Genomic DNA, 19,912 nt, shown 5'->3' with positions numbered 1-19,912 from the left:
CAGATTCGTATATGGTAGGTTTGAATCTGAGTTATGGCTACCTCCGGATTTGAATTTTTTCTACCATGAACGAGCATCAACTTTGCAAAATCAATTGCCCAAGTCGATGCGAATTTGGTCAAGTTTTTAATTTTCAGTAATAGTATGAAAGGAGGAGATGAAAAAGAATATGACAGTTAGACTAAAATAATTTTTTTTAAAGGAATAGGCCAAATTATTTTTCAAAAAAATCGGTTGAACTTTAATATAAAATATAAAATTATTTGTTGAGGTTCAATTGTTCAAAATAGCTTGAATCTAAAAAAAAAAAAGATGACTATGCTATGTTTTAAAGTAAAATTTAATACTTTATATTATTTTTTTTATCTTAAATTAATGTTGCGAAAAAATCGAGTTTTCGATATGATCCAAGTGATTCCAATCGATTGTGCATATGATGAAAATTAATAATAATATTTTAATAAATAATAATAATAACTTAAACTAAAACATATAATAAATTAATTATATTTTTTTCCTACGCCTCTGACAGATTTTTTTTAAAATAGAATTATTTTTAAAAAATTTAACGGAATAAGTATTATACACAGAGAAGCTATAAAAGAAGACTACCGATTTTAGAGATCAATAGAGGTAAAAAAAATCATTTTCTCTACCGATTTTAAGATCAATGAAGAAAAAAACTTCATATTTATCTAAAATCAACATTATCAGTAGAATCGGTAAAGTAAATAGTTTTTTGCATCATTGATTCTGGTAGAGCTTTTTTTTATAACTTTTTTACAAACAGTGTTTGTTCTTTGAAAAGATTAAAGACATTTTATTTAACAAAAAAATTAGATCCTCTGACACTAATCCATAAAAAGTTGATATCCGTTCCGTACAACAGATGTACACTGACTCAATTAAACAGAAAATTAAAAAAAAAAAAAAAATAATAATAATAATAATAAATAAAGGAAACGTGGTGACATCCAAAGCAGGCTAGCTCTTTATATCTTTATATAGGTGGAGTCCATTAGGCAGGTAGAGGCAGGTCTTGGTCCCTTGTGCGGTTGTGCCATGCATGGCCACATGTATATGATATCTCAGGCCGCACCTCATCAAGTTTACCCCTACCACCTACTTTCGTCTACATCCACCTCTCCATTATTAACGAAATGTACAAATCCACGGCAATTCCACAGGTTTTTTGTCTGGAAAGAAAGTAAACAGAAATTTGAATCCGTTCCGTAATGGACCGCGCACCTTCCAATTCTTGCTAGTTTTTTATTCGGTTCAAACTTAATTATTTCCTAACGAAATTGCATTTGGTAGGTGGTACACAAGCAAACTCTAACACCTTGTTTGGAAAAGAAGAGCAGAGAAATGGAAGGAATGGTGTTGTGTATTTTAGATATTGGATAATAGGTCAATTTAATGCACTTTTTAGTACATAATAATATATATCAGTTGCAAGCATACAACATATCTTTGTAGTAGTTTAGGTATCGATTCAAAGATAACGGAAAATATTACTTCTTACTAAATTAATTAATTCTAACTTTGGGCTGAGAGCCTGATCGGAAAATCAAGATTCCTTTTCTTGTAATGGGCTAGCAAGCCTAAGTCACCGCAATCATTAAGGATTTACACTCTACCCTCAATCGTCTCAACTCAGCTATTTTTCCTTCACTTCAATCTTTTCCGTCTCAGTCATCTCTCCCTCTTTCACACCATAATCATGCCAATGCCGCCTTTAATCCAGTTGCCTCGACTCCCTCGCTTACCCCTCTCCCAAGATCTTCTGCAATCATCTCCCAACTTCACAGATGTCATCCGGGACTCAATCCTATCACAATCCGTTTCACACCTCCCCCCTCTATGTCCTCCACCCAACTCCAAGAACCCTAAGAAAACGACCCAGCTTAACCAAAAGGCCAGCGCCAAATTAGACCACCTCCGCTCACTATCCAAGAAGGGAACCCTAGTTTGCTTCAAATGCGGTGAAATATGCCACTCTACTGCCACCTGCCGTAACTCCACCATTTTCTTTGCCTGCCACAAAGTCGGGCACCGCTCCTTCACCTGCCCAACTATTAGCCCTATAAAACCCCCCGTCTCCCCTAAAATTCACTCCATTACCCCCTCCTCCTATCAATCATCTTCAAGCTCCCTCTTTCCGTCTCACCATGCTTCCTCCCCCAAATCCCTCTCTCCTCACTGAAGCTAATACCCTCCCGGTTATGCGTTACTATGCCACACCGGGCACAATTAAGCTCCGCCAAATTTTATCCCATGGTCTGATCCTCCATGATATCAGTTTCCTATGCCCTTAGTTATGGCAGAAACTAATTAGAAACAAGGAAGCAAAAAAATTAATTTTTTAGTGGAAGGAGTAAAAAGGATAGATCACCATCACATCTACCTACCCTACATGCAAATAATGAAAATAAACAATTATTGAAAGTATCATTGAGCAGTTGAAAATTTTAAATGTACTAAGACAGCATATATTGATAGTATAATTAATAGTCTGATTGCATTTAATACAATTCTAAAAAAAATCCATTTGGAATACTAAAAGCTTTAGTCTTAAACAAAAAAACTAATAATGAAATATGGCCTTATGGAAAATTATCACCAAACTCGTTAGAAGGATCAATGTAGATTATACAACTAATTAGAAGATATCTTTGGCATAGTGACAAATGAACTATTCGGGTTCGGTGAGAAGATGTCAAAAATTTGAGATTTGGGAATAATTCGGGTATAATTCGAGAATAATTCAAAATTATCTAGACTAGAGATTTCAGTCTTGCAAGAGAACAAAAAAACAAAAAAATTATGGGAAAATTCGTGAATTATTCGGTCAAAGTTCGCGAATAATTCATTTGTCACTATAATCTTTGGTAAACGATTTTAGAAATTACACGATAAGAAGGAAGATCTGCGTCACAGAAGATCTCGCAATACAATATAGCGAAAGAGACAAACTATATAAAAAAAGTGTTTCTTCAATACATGATTTTTTTTTTTGTTTTGGAGCCTGATAATTGTATCCCAAATAAAATCTCTGAACGCGTCCCCCAAGTAGTTTAATATAAAAAACTTCCAATGTTATGTAACTTTCATTTCCAGCGCTAATATTCAAAAATTTAAAGCTCTGTTTATAACATTTTACAATACCACTCGCAAGCATTTAAACCTCTATCTGCAAGCATTAAAATTCAAAATATGTATAGTTTTAACTTCTATCAACTTTGTTTTCAAGCTAAAAACGGAAAGATTCCTTTCATCCACATTTTTTTAATTTTTTCTCTGATCATTCTCGTCCATTTTATCGATGATCCGTGATGAATTTTGCGAATCTAAAAATATGAATATTTTTTACCTGATTTTCTCTTTTAAATGAGATCCGTGAAGAATAACTTTCGAGTTATATTTGTGTTGTAATTTTTTTTATCACTTTAAATCTCTGTGACTTTCAGTTTTTTTTATTTTGCTTTAAAATAATTTAAACCTCTGTTTACAAGCATATAAACCTCACGTACAAGCATATAAATCTCATTAATAACACTTTAAATATCTAGAATAAAACATATAAACCTCATGTACAAATAATTTAAACCTCAACAATAACACTGCATTTACAAAGCATATAAACCTTATGTACAAACTCTTGAAAATTTTAATGGTTGTAGACTGAGATTTAAAACTTGAAAATTTAAAGTGCTCACGAGTTTTACTTAAAAAAAAAACAAATGACTTTAAAATTACTCAAAAGTATTTTGTTCGCGTGAAAGCGCAACGCAAGTTTCGGTACGCTTGGGGGCGTACCTTTTAAAACCGCGGTTACACCTTCCGATTAGGGTTGCAAGTGCACAACCCTATCGAGGAGTATAATCGGGTATCGATCCACAGGGACGGTTCCTTTATCTAGATATTTACTTATCTCGACTGTTCGCTTCTCAGAGTGTGCTTACAAAGTTCCAAATACAACTAATTGTACTTGTTTTAAACCTTGAATCCACTCACGTCTAGGATTGCAAGTGTACAATCCTATCCGTGTAGTAAAATAAGGTATCGATCCTCAGGGACGGTTAAACTCAATTCTAGACTTTCACAAATCCAAGTTAGGTACTAGAAGTTTGAAGAATTGGGTTTGATTTGTTTCAATTTCTAAATTTCAAAAGACAATTCAATTAAAGGTAAATGAAAGTGATTAAAAGGTTTGGTTTTGAATCAATTATAAAAGGTGTTCTTAGGGTTTCAGACTTCATCTCCAAACTTTCCCTTCTCTGGACCTATCATACAACTCGCATCATCTCTGATGCGACCTGTGTGATGCGACTCGCATCATCTCTGATGCGGGTCGCATGGCCCTCGAGCAGAGCTGACATGAGTTCGTATCTAAGTTGATTTCTTGTGCGAGGCTTCGACCTGTGGCTCTCGCCTACTGGTATCTAACCTAGATTGATTGTTTGGTTAACTAGAAGTATCTATAACCTCTCGATAATAGAAATTTCACCTCTCGGTTACTATCTACTTCAAGTGCTCAATTACAATTACAAGATACATCAAGGCCAAATTACTAGAAGAGATGCTATAGACATCTAACAGTAGACAATCAAGAATCAATCAAGAAATCACAATCAAGCAAACAATGAATACTCAAACAACAATCACACAAGTTCAACATTAGATCAAAACATCATTCAACTCAAAGAAAAGGTTTGGAGATTACATCTTAACCCTAAGAAACAGGGATCTACTCAAGCATAACAAAAGTAAACATGAAAGAGAGAGAGAATAAGCAAATCATGATGGAGCTCGAAGATCCAAAGTATATTGGAGAGGATCTTGAAATCTTCCCTTCTCTTCTTCTTCAATCAAGCTCCAATCTCCTTCTTCTCTCTTGATCTTCGCTCTTTTTGTGTTCTGGAATGTAGAGGGGGAAAAAGCTCCCCGAATTCTGGCACAAGACCTCCTTATATAGGCAACCGAGTTGACTTTGGGCTTGTCAGATTTAATTTGAACTGGACGGCAACAGTTGATGCGACTCGCATCAGGTGGATGCGACTCGCATCAGATGGTCTTCAAGAGAGAGCAGTGAGGGTCGCATCGCAGGTCGCTTTGGGCTTGGATGCGACTCGCACCAGATGAATGCGACTCGCATCGGAGCTTCCTGAAGTCTGCCAATTGCCTGATTTTGCCCAATTTCGCCTGATTCCTGCAAAGTAAGAACCAAAACTTAGCAGTACCATATTCTATGGATGTTCAATGTAAAAGGCACCCTTTGTTGGTTCAAAACATAGATTTTCGTATGGAAACAAGTCGAAATGATAGGTCTAATAATGTGATAACATCGACTAAAGACTAGAAGTGAGAAAAAGGGAGTTTTGGTACTTAATTTTCCTAAAGAATCAACTCAAGCAATCAAACAATGCAATAGAATAGTAAATGTGCAAGGAAAGGTATAAACTGTGTTTTGATTTGGGATAAAAGATGTTTCAAGGGTTTCAGACTTCATCTCTGATTTGCCTCTAGTGGTACGGGTCTTACCAAGTTGGTACGGCTAGGCCGCACCAACCTGGTCCGACCAAGCCGAGTGGGGCTTGGTACGGGTAGGCCGCACCACTCTTGTAAGACCCGTACCAATGTACCAGTACAGAGCTTACAAGTTCGAGTTGATGCATTTCTTGCTGGTACCTCGTGTTAAACTCTTCAGAAAGGTTCAATTGACCATACCTAAGGTTCCTAAACCTCAACTCTCGTGTGTTGGCTCAAGATCTAGGTTTTGGAGTCAATTCTTCACCTTCTAGGGTTTCTAGACCTCAACTCTCGTGTTTTGGTCCAGATCCTCTAGTTGATTGATTGGAGATCTAAGGTATCCTCTAATCTGTCAATTAGGGGAGAATTCAACCTTTCGGCTTCAATTCGAACAAGTCTACCTAAAGGGATTGGTTTGGTTGAGAGAAAGCAATGGTCACATGACCTTGTTAGGGTTGATCTACCACTATAGGCACACCATATGCAATCACAGAGAGACAAAGCAATCAAGACAAGCAAATTCACAATCAATTCAATCAAAAGAGTTCATACAAGATCCAAATCAAGAAAAGCAACACAAATCAAGAAAATCCATCTACAAACCCTAGAAACAATGATCTACTACTCACAAGTCATGGATCTGTCCAGAAATACAAATAAAGAGATAAAGAGAGGCATGATAGAACTAGATCGAAGATCGGATGTGGAGAAGAGGTTGATCCGTCGATTTTCGCCTCTTCCTCTTCCTTCTTCTTCTCTCCTTGCTCCTTTGCTCTCTTTCTCTGAGCTCTCAATCTGGAATGGAATGGAATCCCCGAAAATGGAGAGATCCCTCGCTTTAAATAGCCTCTGCCAAGATTTGAATTCTGTCAGGCGGCATCTATGTACGGCCCGTACCAAAGTGGTACGGCCAGGCCGTACAAGATGGGAAAGAGGCTGGATCGGCTAAGTCTGGTAAGGGCCGTACCAAATCTGGTAAGGGCCGTACCAAATCTGGTAAGGGCCGTACCAAGCCTGGTAAGGGTAGGCCGTACCAAGTCTGGTAAGGGCCGTACCAAGCCTGGTAAGGGCCGTACCAAGCCTGGTAAGGGCCGTACCAGGGAGTCCAAAAATGTCGTTTCTTCGTGTATTTTGCTCCAATCCTGTAGAAAACAAACAAACTCTCAGCAGTACCAAATTCTAAGGATATATAAATGAAATGCACATGATTTTGACAATTTAGAACGTGAATTTGGTACGAAATCAAGTCAAATATAGGCTAAATATGCGAGGTATCATATTTCTTCATGGATCTTATTTGAAAGGTAAAATCGAATAGAAAATGTTTGTATTTTTAGATTCGTAAAATTCATCACGGATCGTCGAGAAAATAAATTATAATGATCAGAGAAAAAATAAAAAAAAGAGTGAGTGAAAATAATCTTTTCTTTTTTGGCTTGAAGACAAAAGTATTTAAGAGTTAAAATTATCTAGAAATGATTTCAGACAGAGATTTACATGTTTGCGAGTAACATTTTAAAATGTTATAAACATACATTTAAATGTTTAGATATTAGTACTGAAAATGAAAGTTAGACAATATTGAAATTTTTTTCCATTAAACTACTTGAGAGACGCGCTCGAGTATGATAACTGGGGGTACCATAACATTTCTCTCTTCTTTTTTTTTGGGGTGTTACTTCAACACATGAATTGACATCTGAAAAACGACACAATATTGATAGACACATTTCACGGTAAACAGCCGTTGATTTTGACAGAATTCTTGTCCAGAAGGTTCTTATCAAACTGCACGAAAACGATGGGACTTGGGACCGTTGATAAAGTAATGTCATTACTTTTGGATTGTACGACAACAGGAAAATATTTTATTCATGAAAAAAAATAGACGTAGATTGAAAAATATAGAATATAGATCTCGCAGAAAATTAGATTAGAAATGGAACGGAATTCAATTTTAAATTGATTAATTGTGACAGCTACCATTCATTTTTTCTACTTAATTAAAAAACAATATTTGAATTTATTTGGATTTGACTCAACTCCTTGAGTCAGATCCACTTAGGATTGATGAAATATGACATACAAATTTCTCCCTTTTAAAGTTTAATATATATATATTGATAATCTGAACTATTGAGTCCGATCCATATATTTAGATCGCACTCATTGAACCAGATATTTCTATATTTATTGGAAATCAAATACTCTTTCCATTACGTATGAATTTAATAATTTTTATAGATAATTTTTTTCCCGAAAATAGCTACATCAAAAATTTGGGTTGCTTCTGATTAGAAAATGCAAGCACTTTCTTACATAATAACTTATTTTAAGAAAATATTATATTATTGAGAAAATGGTGAAATTTGTTAAATATTTGTGAAAACATATTTAGATTAGCATTATAAATGTAGCTGGTATTATGGGTGTCTTTTTTATCCTTACCTGTCTTTTTGAATACGGTACGGGTCGGATAAACGGATAAAAAAATGCCATTAACATTTCGATTTGTGCTTTTGATAAAATATTTTTTAAAATAAGAAAAAAAAATAATGAATACAAGTAATTTGTATTATAAAAATTTAGTAAAATACAAAATTCTATTGTATCTTGTATTATCTTCATACAAATATATATATATATATATATATATATATATATATATATATAGAGTACGGCTAACGCGCTTCCTCTAGCATATGGGCCGAAATACTTCCGGTGGAAATTTGAAATTTCAAAATCTAAAAAGTCGATCTGAACCGTTCATCTCCTTCTCCATATTAATATCTGCTTGGAGACCAAATTTTACATTTTTCTGAAATTTTTTACTATTTATTAAGCCACTTTGAAAATCGCTGATCCAACGGTGGCTTAACAAAACAGTAAAACCATTGGATCAGCGATTTTCAAAGTGGCTTAATAAATAGTAAAAAATTTCAGAAAAATGTAAAATTTGGTCTCCAAGCAGATATTAATATGGAGAAGAAGATGAACGGTTCAGATCGACTTTTTGGATTTTGAAATTTCAAATTTCCACCGGAAGCATTTCGGCCCATATGCTAGAGGAAGCGCGTTAGCCGTACTCTATATATATATATATATATATAATTTTATTTTTAAAAATTATCTTATACGAAAATGGGTAAGATAACGGAAAAAAAAATCATTACCCTTACCCTTACCCGATTAACTAAGAAAAGAAAAAATCTTACTCTTATCCGTGTTTTCAGATACGATATAGATCAGATAAACGAGTAAAAGGGTGCCATTGACACCCCTAGTTGGTATTATATTTTGTCATTTAAAATTAATCATGCATTTTTTAGAAGTAAGACGCAATACTTCTTAGTAAAAAAAAAAATCCATTAAGATCCACATGGGAATAGACTTGAAAAATCCAATTGTTTGTCTTAAAGGAAACATATTTACTCTCGATTTTCTTATTAATCGAAAATAAAATAAAATAAATATTGCGAAAGAGAATCATTTTGCTGGAAAATTGAAATATAGAAAAAACACGATTGGTTATCTCATCCCGGACGGTACAAAATTTTCTGTCCAAATTAGTGCCTCGCTAAGCAGACAAAAAAAAATTCCTGGACGGGATAGATTATCTCGTCCAGCACTGTAGCATTTTTTTTTTTTTGGTTTCATATAAGAGAATGAAAAAAAAAATGCTAGTGCTGGACAGGATGGTCTATCCCGTCCAGAGTTTTTTTTTTTAATTAGATCACTAATTAGAATTAAGATTAACGGGACGAAATTTGTCTGGACGGGATTAACCATTCCGTTTTTCCTAGATTTCGATTTTCCACTAAAACGATCTCCTTTCGCGATATTTTTTAATTTTATTTTTGATTAATAAAAAAATCGGTATTTACTGCCTCATGTCTTTCCAAAGCCGAAATTTGTATTCGCTACAGTACTTAAATTTTAAGGTAATGTAGAAAATTTGAACAGATCTATATTGACATGAATATTAATAGAATCCCATATATTACAGATTTTGGTCTGATTGACCCACATTATGATTTGACGGTCCTGATTCAAAACTCAAAATATGAAGTAATGCAGAGAATACAAACTTCCCCCAAGCCGAACCGATGTGCTAGCTAGTGTTTTTTGAAAAAAAAAAAAATTCTGTCCGTAGTATTGAGCAGCGTTTTTTTTTTTGTTTTGAAAATCAACTGGCAGAGGCTGCCAAGAATATATTCAAAGCTTAAAGGGTCCAATTAGATCCGATTACAAGTCCAATATAAACAAGATCCAACCAGAACATCCCTTGAACCCCTGAGAAAATACCAATAAGAAAATTACATCTCAACACTGCCTGTGTTGTAATTAAAAATATCCATTTAATTAGGCTGATTAATCGGTCAATTAGTCGGTAGCGGTAATCAAATTGTTACGTATTTTTCTGATTAATCGGCTGATTATTTTCCATTATGACTGATTATTTCCAATTATGCCCGATTAATTGCTTAGTGATACTCTGTCTGTCCAATAACCGCATACCGTTATTTACAACACTGGTATTGAATGTATCTTTTATAGCTAATTATTGTGCCCAAGCCAAGTGGGCAGAACTAAACAATGGAATATTATGAAATATTCTTCAGATATGTTTTCCACTTTTTTGGGAAGAATTATCACATGAACCATATTATGTTCCCCAAATTAACATTGTATATATTGCTTGCCAATTAGATTTGTGCAATTCATGATCAAACACAATGGTGCTCAATAGGCTACAATGATTCTAGTAGTGTGCACATTCTGAGCTCCACCATGTATGTAATAATTGCCTTTTAGACGGAGTAAAACATATTTTCTTTGTTGCTTGGAATTTAAAATGAAAATGGCTCTCCTCAAATATTCATGATACTCATACATTTTTTATTTTGAGATCAAACACATACCGCCATTTTTTTATTTTGAGAAATTTAAAAATTAATTTGTCAGAAACAAGATAAATTAGTTTTTTCTCAATAAATGAATGTGATTGAATTCATTGGAGAGAGACTAATGAGAACGCACAAATAGTTCAGTTCTATTAATTTTCACAAGTTACCACACCAAAAGCTACACAATGCAAAAAAAACAATGAGATATTGGTTTCTTCCCCAATAAAGGTTCAGGTGAAAGATATAAATGAACGAGATGAGATGATCATGGATTTCATATCCCATACCGCTACTTACATAAATTGACTGATTTGATCCCAGTAGTTCTCAGATTTTATGTGGTAAATACATGCTGCTATTTACAAAAACTGAGATCGAACTTTCAATTCGATTCCGGAGGATATTCTAACGGGACCGAATAACTCGGTTTGGTCAGCTCATATATAAAATAAAATAAAAGTAATCCATCTTGTTTCGCACAATGTAATTATTTAATTTTTTAAAATAAAAAAACAAGGGTCTGAATAGGAGCATAATCCGTATCACCCCAGGTACTAAGATGTAAGTTATAAATATGAACCGTTGTTTTAACATAGCACGAATGTCAAAACTAACTCCTGCCATGTGCCAGACTTTTTTATTTTTATCTATTTTTCAAGTTACGACTTGGATATTTAAAAAAAAAAACTCAAAAGTTTGATTATTTTTATTAAAATATATTGAAAAATGAATAAAAAATAAAAAAGTCGGCACATGTGGAAATACCTAAAAGCAAATTTAGATAGACTAAACTAAAAATCTCTTTAAACGGAGGGGAAGAAGTAGGTATTGAAAAAATCATGAATGATGACAAATATACCATGTTGATCTTTGTCTTTTGATAGATTCTATTTGCTTTTAATAATGCGGCCTAAAATGCCTAAAGCATGACATGACATCAAGACTCAAAGAGCAACACAAACATCAGACTCTTTTAATATAATATTTATCTTGAGATCTGTCGTTTACGTCATGATAGATGTAAATTCTGGTATTAACTTTTAACCTTTTTCTTAACTGGGGTGCCAGGTGCCTTAACAATTAAGTATTAATAAAAGTGGCAAATGTGTCAGATCAAGGTCTAACAAAGTGGGCATCTGATCAGCCACTTGTGTTTAAAAAGTAATGCGTAAAAATGCTGGAAGCCACCATGAGGTTTTCTTATCCTTAAAATAAGAGATTGTGCCTAAAAAACTAAAATAAAATAAAAGCGTTTCGCATGACCGCATCCCAACTATGAATTCGGATCCTCTCCGGTACCGGTACCGGATAAAGGAATCCTTTAGAATTAGTAGATCAGACCGTTCTTTTAACTTTGCACGAATCTTAAGGGAACTCTTATAGTCAAAGAGGCATCAAGTTACTTTTGATTCGGCTGAGATTAAATCTAGATCGTTCTGTTCCCTACAATTAAGTACGGTGCTTGAGTGGATACAAAATCGTACATAGACATTATATTAACTTAATATGTACGGATCTTAATGCAGATTGGCAACTCTTATAAAAAAAATTGACTAAATTTAGTCTGATGCTCATCAAACGATCCCGATTCCCGTCGACATGTATTAATAATTCTGCTTTTGATAAATACAAATTTCGTCTACCTTATATTAACTTTTTAGTAGACGTAAATTTATATATAATTAATAGTTAATGTAGACATTTCTATACAATACACCACGACTGTAATTTTTTTTTTTTTCAAAAAAGAAGACAATAAAGCCCGTTTCATTAAGCTGAAACTTAGAGTCTTACAACCATCAAAAAGCCATCTAGAGTAAACAAGAAAAAAACAAATACGGGAGATAGCACAGTCATGCAAACAACAAACCTAATCCAACAAGATATATAAAGACAGCAACAATAACTAAAACTAGCTAAGCCACATCAGGGCTGGGATAGAACAAAATAGAATAAAGTTTGGTGTTTTTTGGGTGAAGACCCTAAACCACAAGCTAGAAAGGGGACTACTCTCCAATCAGCCCAGTCACAATATTCTCTTCCTTAGGTGCAGCCACCTACAAAGGGACTTCATCAAGATCAGAAGGTAGCCACTCATTCACCTCCTTTTGGATTTCTTCTGATAGTTTCCCTGTCCAATATACCACCAGTGTAGGGGTGTCAATGGCACCCTTTTACCCGTTTATCCGACCCGTATCGTATCCGAAAACACGGGTAAGGGTAAGATTTTTTTTTCGTTAGCTAATCGGGTACGAGTAAGGGTAATGATTTTTTTTTCGTTATTTTAACCGTTTTCGTATAAGATAATTTAAATAAAATAAAATTATATATATAGATATATATTTGTATGAAGATGATACATGATACAATAAAGTTTTTGTATTTTATTAAATTTTCATAATACAAATTAGTTGTATTCAATATTTTTTTTCTTATTTTGAAAAATATTTTATCGAAAATACAAATCGAAATGTTAATGACACTTTTTTATCCGTTTACCCGACCCGTACCGTATTCGAAAATACAGGTAAGGGTAAAGATTTTTTTTTCGTTACCATAACGGGTACGGGTATGAAAATATCTCCACCGACCCATATCGTACCCGTTGACACCCCTACACCAGTGAAATAATAGTTAGTATCACTTGCCTACCAGAGTGTGTAATGGAGTCATTAAAGCACAAATCATTTTGATGTCTCCAAATACACCAAATAGTAGCACTAATCACTATAAAAAAATAAAAAAAATAAAAGTTCTAGTGGTTTTAATTAGGTAATGTAAAAGCAAAATGTACAACATCACTAAGAGATGTCCACTGAGACATGACAGTTTGACAACGGCCTAAGTAAAACCATACATGTTTAGCAAAATAACACTAAAAGAATAGGTGATAAGCATCCTCTTCTTGAGAGCAAAACTGACACGTGGTGTCTCCTTCTCAACCTCTAACATGCAATTTAAGTTTAGTAAGGATTTTATTTCTATGCACAAGCCACATGAATGCTCTGATTTTAGGAGGGAGAGGGAGTTTCCACCACAGGAGAGGTTTGTAAATTGAAACCCCTCTAAAGTTAAGAAACACATAAAGGGATTTAATAGTATAGATGCCAGAAGCCTCCCACTGCCATGTAAGGTGTTCTTGTCCATGAGTGAATGCAAATGTACTAACTACAACTAATAGTTGTAACCATTCCTGTAACAAGAGCCCAGTCAAATTCCTTCTAAAAGTGATACAGGCACCCTGTGTCAACACTACATCCTGCACTGTAACATATTGAGTTTGACAAATATCATATAATTAACTGGGGAAAGACTGTATTTAAAGGAGCAAGTGCAAAAACATCTTTTCCAGAAAGGGGAGATATGGATATTCAATAAAATATTAGCAAGGTAGATATCTTTCCACGTATGGGAGTATTGTGTATGTATTTTGAACTCTCCACCACCATTTGAGAAGCAAAGCACAATTCATCTGATGAAGGTCCAAAATTCCCATACCACCATATCACGACTGTAATTGAAGGATGTAGGGATGAAAACAGACTGGATTAGACCAGATTTGAATCTGGATCCCTTCCGTCCAAGTTTCAATGCTTTGGCACATCTCATCTGATCTTAAGACCATTAGACAAAATTTTATGATCTAAACCTTACCGAACACACTGCATGTGTGTCTTGAAAACCGAGCAGCGTCAGGATGACCAACAACTGTAAAGCTGGAATTAATTTAATCCAATCAAGGTTGTTAAATCAAGAATATATTCTTTGGAGTTAATAAATTAAACTCATCTGACATGTTTCCATTAACTTTGAAATAAAACATTCATCATAGTGAAAAGGTTTCAAGTAAAATTATCATGTCATGTCATTCAGTACAAAAATCTAAATAAGATTTATCATGACTCACGGTGGAAAGCTAAATATAATCTCATCATGGTTCCTAGTGGGGCATGACTTCTCACACAATGTACAATTATAACCCAAAAGATGAATTGTCTCCTTTGATGGGTGGTATCATTTCTCTGTTCTATATATAGATATTAACAAATGGTATCTTTTCCATTATTGTATGACTATGAGCAAGAAAAAAATATCTCATCAACTTTCTCATGAAGGGTTGTGAAAACAGATAATATCCGATCCGTATTCGAAAAATTAGATATAAATATCTGATATTCAAATATTCATGTAGATAAGATACTCAAATGGTTTTACGTTTCAATTATCCGTATCTGAATAGTAGATATATACATATAGTTTAATATATATTATGAAAATAATTATATTATTCATCAATATAATTAATTAGATAAATATTATGAACTTTAGTTCATTATGAAACGTCAATGTCATTCAATCAAATCAATTCCTTTGGAACATTGTAAACAAATATCTCGGAGAAATAATACTATATAAATTATTAGGTGGAGATGCCATTTCGAAAAAGTAAAGCTCGGACGATTAGCTAAATACTTTTATCCTTTTTTTCATTGAATGAAAATCATAAAAGAAGAGATGATATACACTAGAAGTGCATAGGAAAATTTTAATTAGAAAATAGATAATTTTAAAGTCTTTTAATAAATCTTTATTTATGTTATAATCAGAAATACTAAAATATCATAAGATATTAAGATTTACATTAATATACGGTAAATAAATTATAGATGTTAATTAATTTTATTGTACTTGTAAATATTTAGTCTAACATGGATTATTTTAAAATTTGGTAATGTCATGTGAATTGAAAACATAGTATATAAAGCTAAGTTATTTCCAATAATATAAGGGGTTTAGTGCAAAATAACTAGTTATTAGATTAAGGAAAAAAAAAAAGTGAATTCCTTTTAATAAGACCATTTTGCATGAAACATTTTGTTTAATGCCACCTAGTAACTCCACTCACCTTCTCTTTGCCGATTAACTATTTCCTCTTATTTGATCATGGTGAAAAGGACGGGTTAGAGAGAAAAAAGGGAGAAAATGAAGAGTGAATATCGGAAACAAAAAGAGAGAAAAATTAAAGTGGTATCAGAACAAATATAAATATATATTATTAATGGTATATTGCAGTTCTGACTTCGTGTTAAATAAATTTAGATTTTAAAGAAATATGTCTTTAGATGTAAATCAATACTCTTGAATTTTAACGATACGAAACATACGTGATGACTAGTTGATGATTATAATGTATATATATAGAGAGAGATAGGCTAATAAACAATTGATTGTTTCTAGTCTCCCATGCAGCCAAGTCATTTTTTGATTTTTAAAGTCCAAATAATTGATCCAAACCGTTTCATGTGATATCCATATTAAAATGTGATAGGAGACCAAATTATACATTTTTTTTTTTTTTTTTTTTACTTTTTATTAAGCCACTTTGAAAATCGTTGATCCAACGGTAGCTTCTAATTTTACTGTTTGGTTAAGCCACCGTTGGATCAGCGATTTTCAAAGTGGCTTAATAAATAGTAAAAAAATTTCAAAAAATGTAAAATTTGGTCTCCTAGCACATTTTAATATGGAGATTACATCTAACGGTTTGGATCGATCATTTGGACTTTAAAAATCAAAAAACGACTTGGTTGCATAGGAGGCTAGGAACAATCAATTGTTTATTAGCCTATATATATATATATATATATATATACTAGTATCATGCCCGTGCGTTGCAACGGAACATATTATAAGAGAAAATAAATCATAAAAAATGACATATTTTCATAAAAAAAAAATAAACTAAAAGAGAAAAAAGAAAACATATTAATCTCAACTATCTAAGTATTACATTGTCAAAAAGATAAAAAGTTCTAAAAAAAACATACAAGTAACAACTACTTACTTTAAAATATCCATGACTTCTAATTTATAACAGAAAAAGGTACCTATCAACCCGTCTTTTGCAACCTGATAAATAGGAAAAGGCAAGGTGCTTATTCGTGACTTTCTCCCTTACTAGCAAATATGGTGATGTCCTAGAAATTGAATGAAAATGAAACTACAGGAAAAGCAATGTAAAAACTAAATAAACCACAACTAAGATCCTAATTAAACTACTGAGGAATGAACTGCATTGCAGTCTCCCATCGTTTGTGCTTCCTGGCACCTTTCATGCATTAAGTAGGAAGTGCTTTGATTGGATTTTCATTGATGTCACCTTTTGCACCTGTTTCATCAGGGAAGAACCTAGCACTAAGTTGTCTGGGCATTAATATAAATAAAAGGCATATTTATTTGTATTTTTCTATTTTAAGAAAAATCATAACAATTTTCAAAGTTGACTTGCTCAGGACAGAGCAAAGGGAGATTATATAATAGTATGTGTACAGCTTAGATGAGATGGTATAATTAATAAAAATATTATATTAAAAGTTTCATTCATACAGAGAGGTTCAAAATTAAACCAACTAAAAAAGAAATTAAAAAAAAAAAGATAATACTAAAAATAAGAAATTTATCTGAAATTATGTTCATCAAGGATTGTTAATTTACCTTGATACAACTTACAATGTAATCACAGAAAATCATTAACAAGGTTATTTGCCGAGCTAATGTGATATCAGTTAATAGTTAGATCTAGATTAGCCTAGTTATGAGCTCAACTAAAAGTTTACTTGAATTGACTTATATGCAGTTATACTCATGAGGTTTTATTTTTCTCTTGAGCAACAAAAACACACTTGCAAGAGTTGATAAATAAAATAAAACTAATCAAATCTAAAGAATAAAGGAATAAAAGGATAATAAAATAACTGACATATTCTTTTATAATATCTAAAGGCGGGTTGTTTTATTTTATGATTTTCAATTTACCTTGATAAATGAAGGCGGATCATGATATTTTATAATATCTAAAAGAATAAAAGGATAATAAAATAAATTGTTAATTTACCTTGATAAATTTATGATTTTCAATTAATTTCTATTGTGATAATAGATATAGATAGTATAGATAAGTATAGAAATAAAATTGATAATATATATATTCTAGATTACTCACGATAATATTTATAGAAAGAAAGCAAGAGAAATAAGGAAGTGAGGAAAAAATTGATTTCCATTGTGATCTGTCTTATATAAATGGAAGGTGAAATCGGTTCAATTGAAGAGGGAGAAATAAGGAAAAAAATAAATATGGAAACAGAGAATTCTATCGCTAAATTTCTAAATATATTTAATTTTAATTGTAATGCATCGTGCGGCGGTACGTGTGGCGAGTATGTTTTTAGCTAAATTTAGACTTCTACACATTATTCAGATGCATTTAATCAAAAGAAGACAGACTATGGGATTGGAGGGTTGAGATTAAATCCGAAATTTCATCTTTCAATCATAACCGTTGGCAGATTAGACACCCAACATGCTTAATAATAGAATGGAGATATATATATATATATATATATATATATATATATATAGAGAGAGAGAGAGAGAGAGAGAGAGAGAGTGACTAATGTGTATTCAAATGTATATGGACCGAAATACATACGGTCCAAATTCGACTTTTCAAAATCCAAACGGTCGATCCGAACCATCCATCTATAACTTAATTATCTGACAATTATTTGTTTCGTCCTGTTTAATGTGAACGCGACAGTTTCAAGTGCATAACCCCAAAACGAGATAGGAAGATTGGTTTGGCTTCTCATCGATTGAACCATGTCTAACAAAGTTCAATTCCTCCTTTCCAAAACACCATTCCATTGAGGCGTCCTGGGGAGGGGTGAGTTGTGAAACAATTGCAGACTCCTTTAGATAATCTCCAAACTCGTTTGTGACTTAGGTATTTACCTCCTCGATCGGACCTCAAGATCTTGATCTTCTTATTGAGTTGGTTCTCCACTTCATTCTTGAACTCTTTTCACTTTTCAAAGGATTCCGATTTATGTCGCATCAAATACACATAACCGTATCTACTTAAATCATCAGTAAATGTTATGAAGTACTGATAACCGCCTCTAGCACAAGTGCTCATTGGTCCACACACATCAATATATATATATGTATTCAAATCCGTATTCTTAGATTATTCGCTCCATATCCGTATCCGTTTAAAAAAAATATAATAAAAGGCATAACTTAATACTATTAAAAAGTAAAAGGACTATTTTCTAAAAATTCAAGGATCAAATGGGTGCAATAAGAGTTCAAGGACCAACTTGATTAAAAAAAAAATAAGGACTAAACCTGAATTTTCCCTTTTATTTTCAAAACATAAAAGTTACTATTGCCATATTGCATTATAACTTCATATTTTTTTTTTCGAGTCATTTTATATATAGTTGAAAGATTGAAAAATAAAAGTTGATTGTTTAAGTGGTTTCAAAAATGCATTGATTTGTGAACATAAGCTCGTAAAATGCTACATGCACTCTACTTTTGATATGTTTCAAAGCATGAAAATAACACTAATTCGAACAAATTCATTTCTCTTTAATTGGATAGCATTATTTTGTTGATTCAACAACTTATAAGAATAGTATACTAACATGGTTATAATTAAACAACTTATATGTAAAAAGAAAAAGAAAAAGTAGCTCTTTGCCTCTTTCTATCCAATGTGTATATACCCATCATTTCTCTTTCATGTGTTTGGTGATTCTTTTTTAGGCATTACCTATCATTACGTAATTAATCATTTCTGTTTTTCATTAGACCTGAAAACGAGCTGGGTGCCACTTTCCATTTTGAAAATCTGAGAATATCGATCACGACATCAGGTACATTGTTTTGTAATAGCTGTGTCATAATTACGTGGCAGAAACATCTTTAACAATCAGAGCAAGGTCCCAATGCAAGATTTTGGGGTCCGGATGAGATGGACCTTTCAATAGTCCTTTAGGTTAGAGATTGAAACCTAAATCAATTGAAGCCTCTTATTTTCTTTTGGTCCCCGCACGCCAAGAAAAAGGGTTAACATGAAGACTTAACAATAAGCACGTTAAGCTGAACTGAAGAACACATGTAATTATCATTACTATGCTACAAGTACACATGTCATAATCATAATTTATAAGAAAGTCTAAACTATATAAAAACTGGAAAAAAAAAATGTTCGATTAAATTTCATTATGCATAATTTAAAAAAATTGACTTTATATTTTCTAGTTGCAACGTCACTTTAAGAGTGATATACGAGTCTTCCAAGTTCCAACCGACCATCAAAAGTCTTAGTGTTACTGTTAGGCTAACAAAGAATCCACATTGTCCATCCATTTATCCACAAACAATAGTGTTTATAGTGGTGCTATTCGGTCATGTAGAGTCTAGATACTATTATATTTGAACCTATATTCTAAAAGTGTTCAGATCCGAATTTCAATCCATATACTTTAGTTCAAACCAGCTTGAATTTGGATCCGAATACCACATCTAATAGTAGATATTTCGAATTCAATATTTCAGTTCCGAATAAATAGGTACCGATAACTTGTTTCTAAATTATTAGGTTCAGTCTGGATTCAAAGCGG

Source organism: Carex rostrata, chromosome 25, assembly GCF_964058835.1.
Source record: "Carex rostrata chromosome 25, lpCarRost1.2, whole genome shotgun sequence".
NCBI classification, from domain to species: domain Eukaryota; kingdom Viridiplantae; phylum Streptophyta; class Magnoliopsida; order Poales; family Cyperaceae; genus Carex; species Carex rostrata.
Note: the sequence above shows the minus strand (reverse complement) of the source record.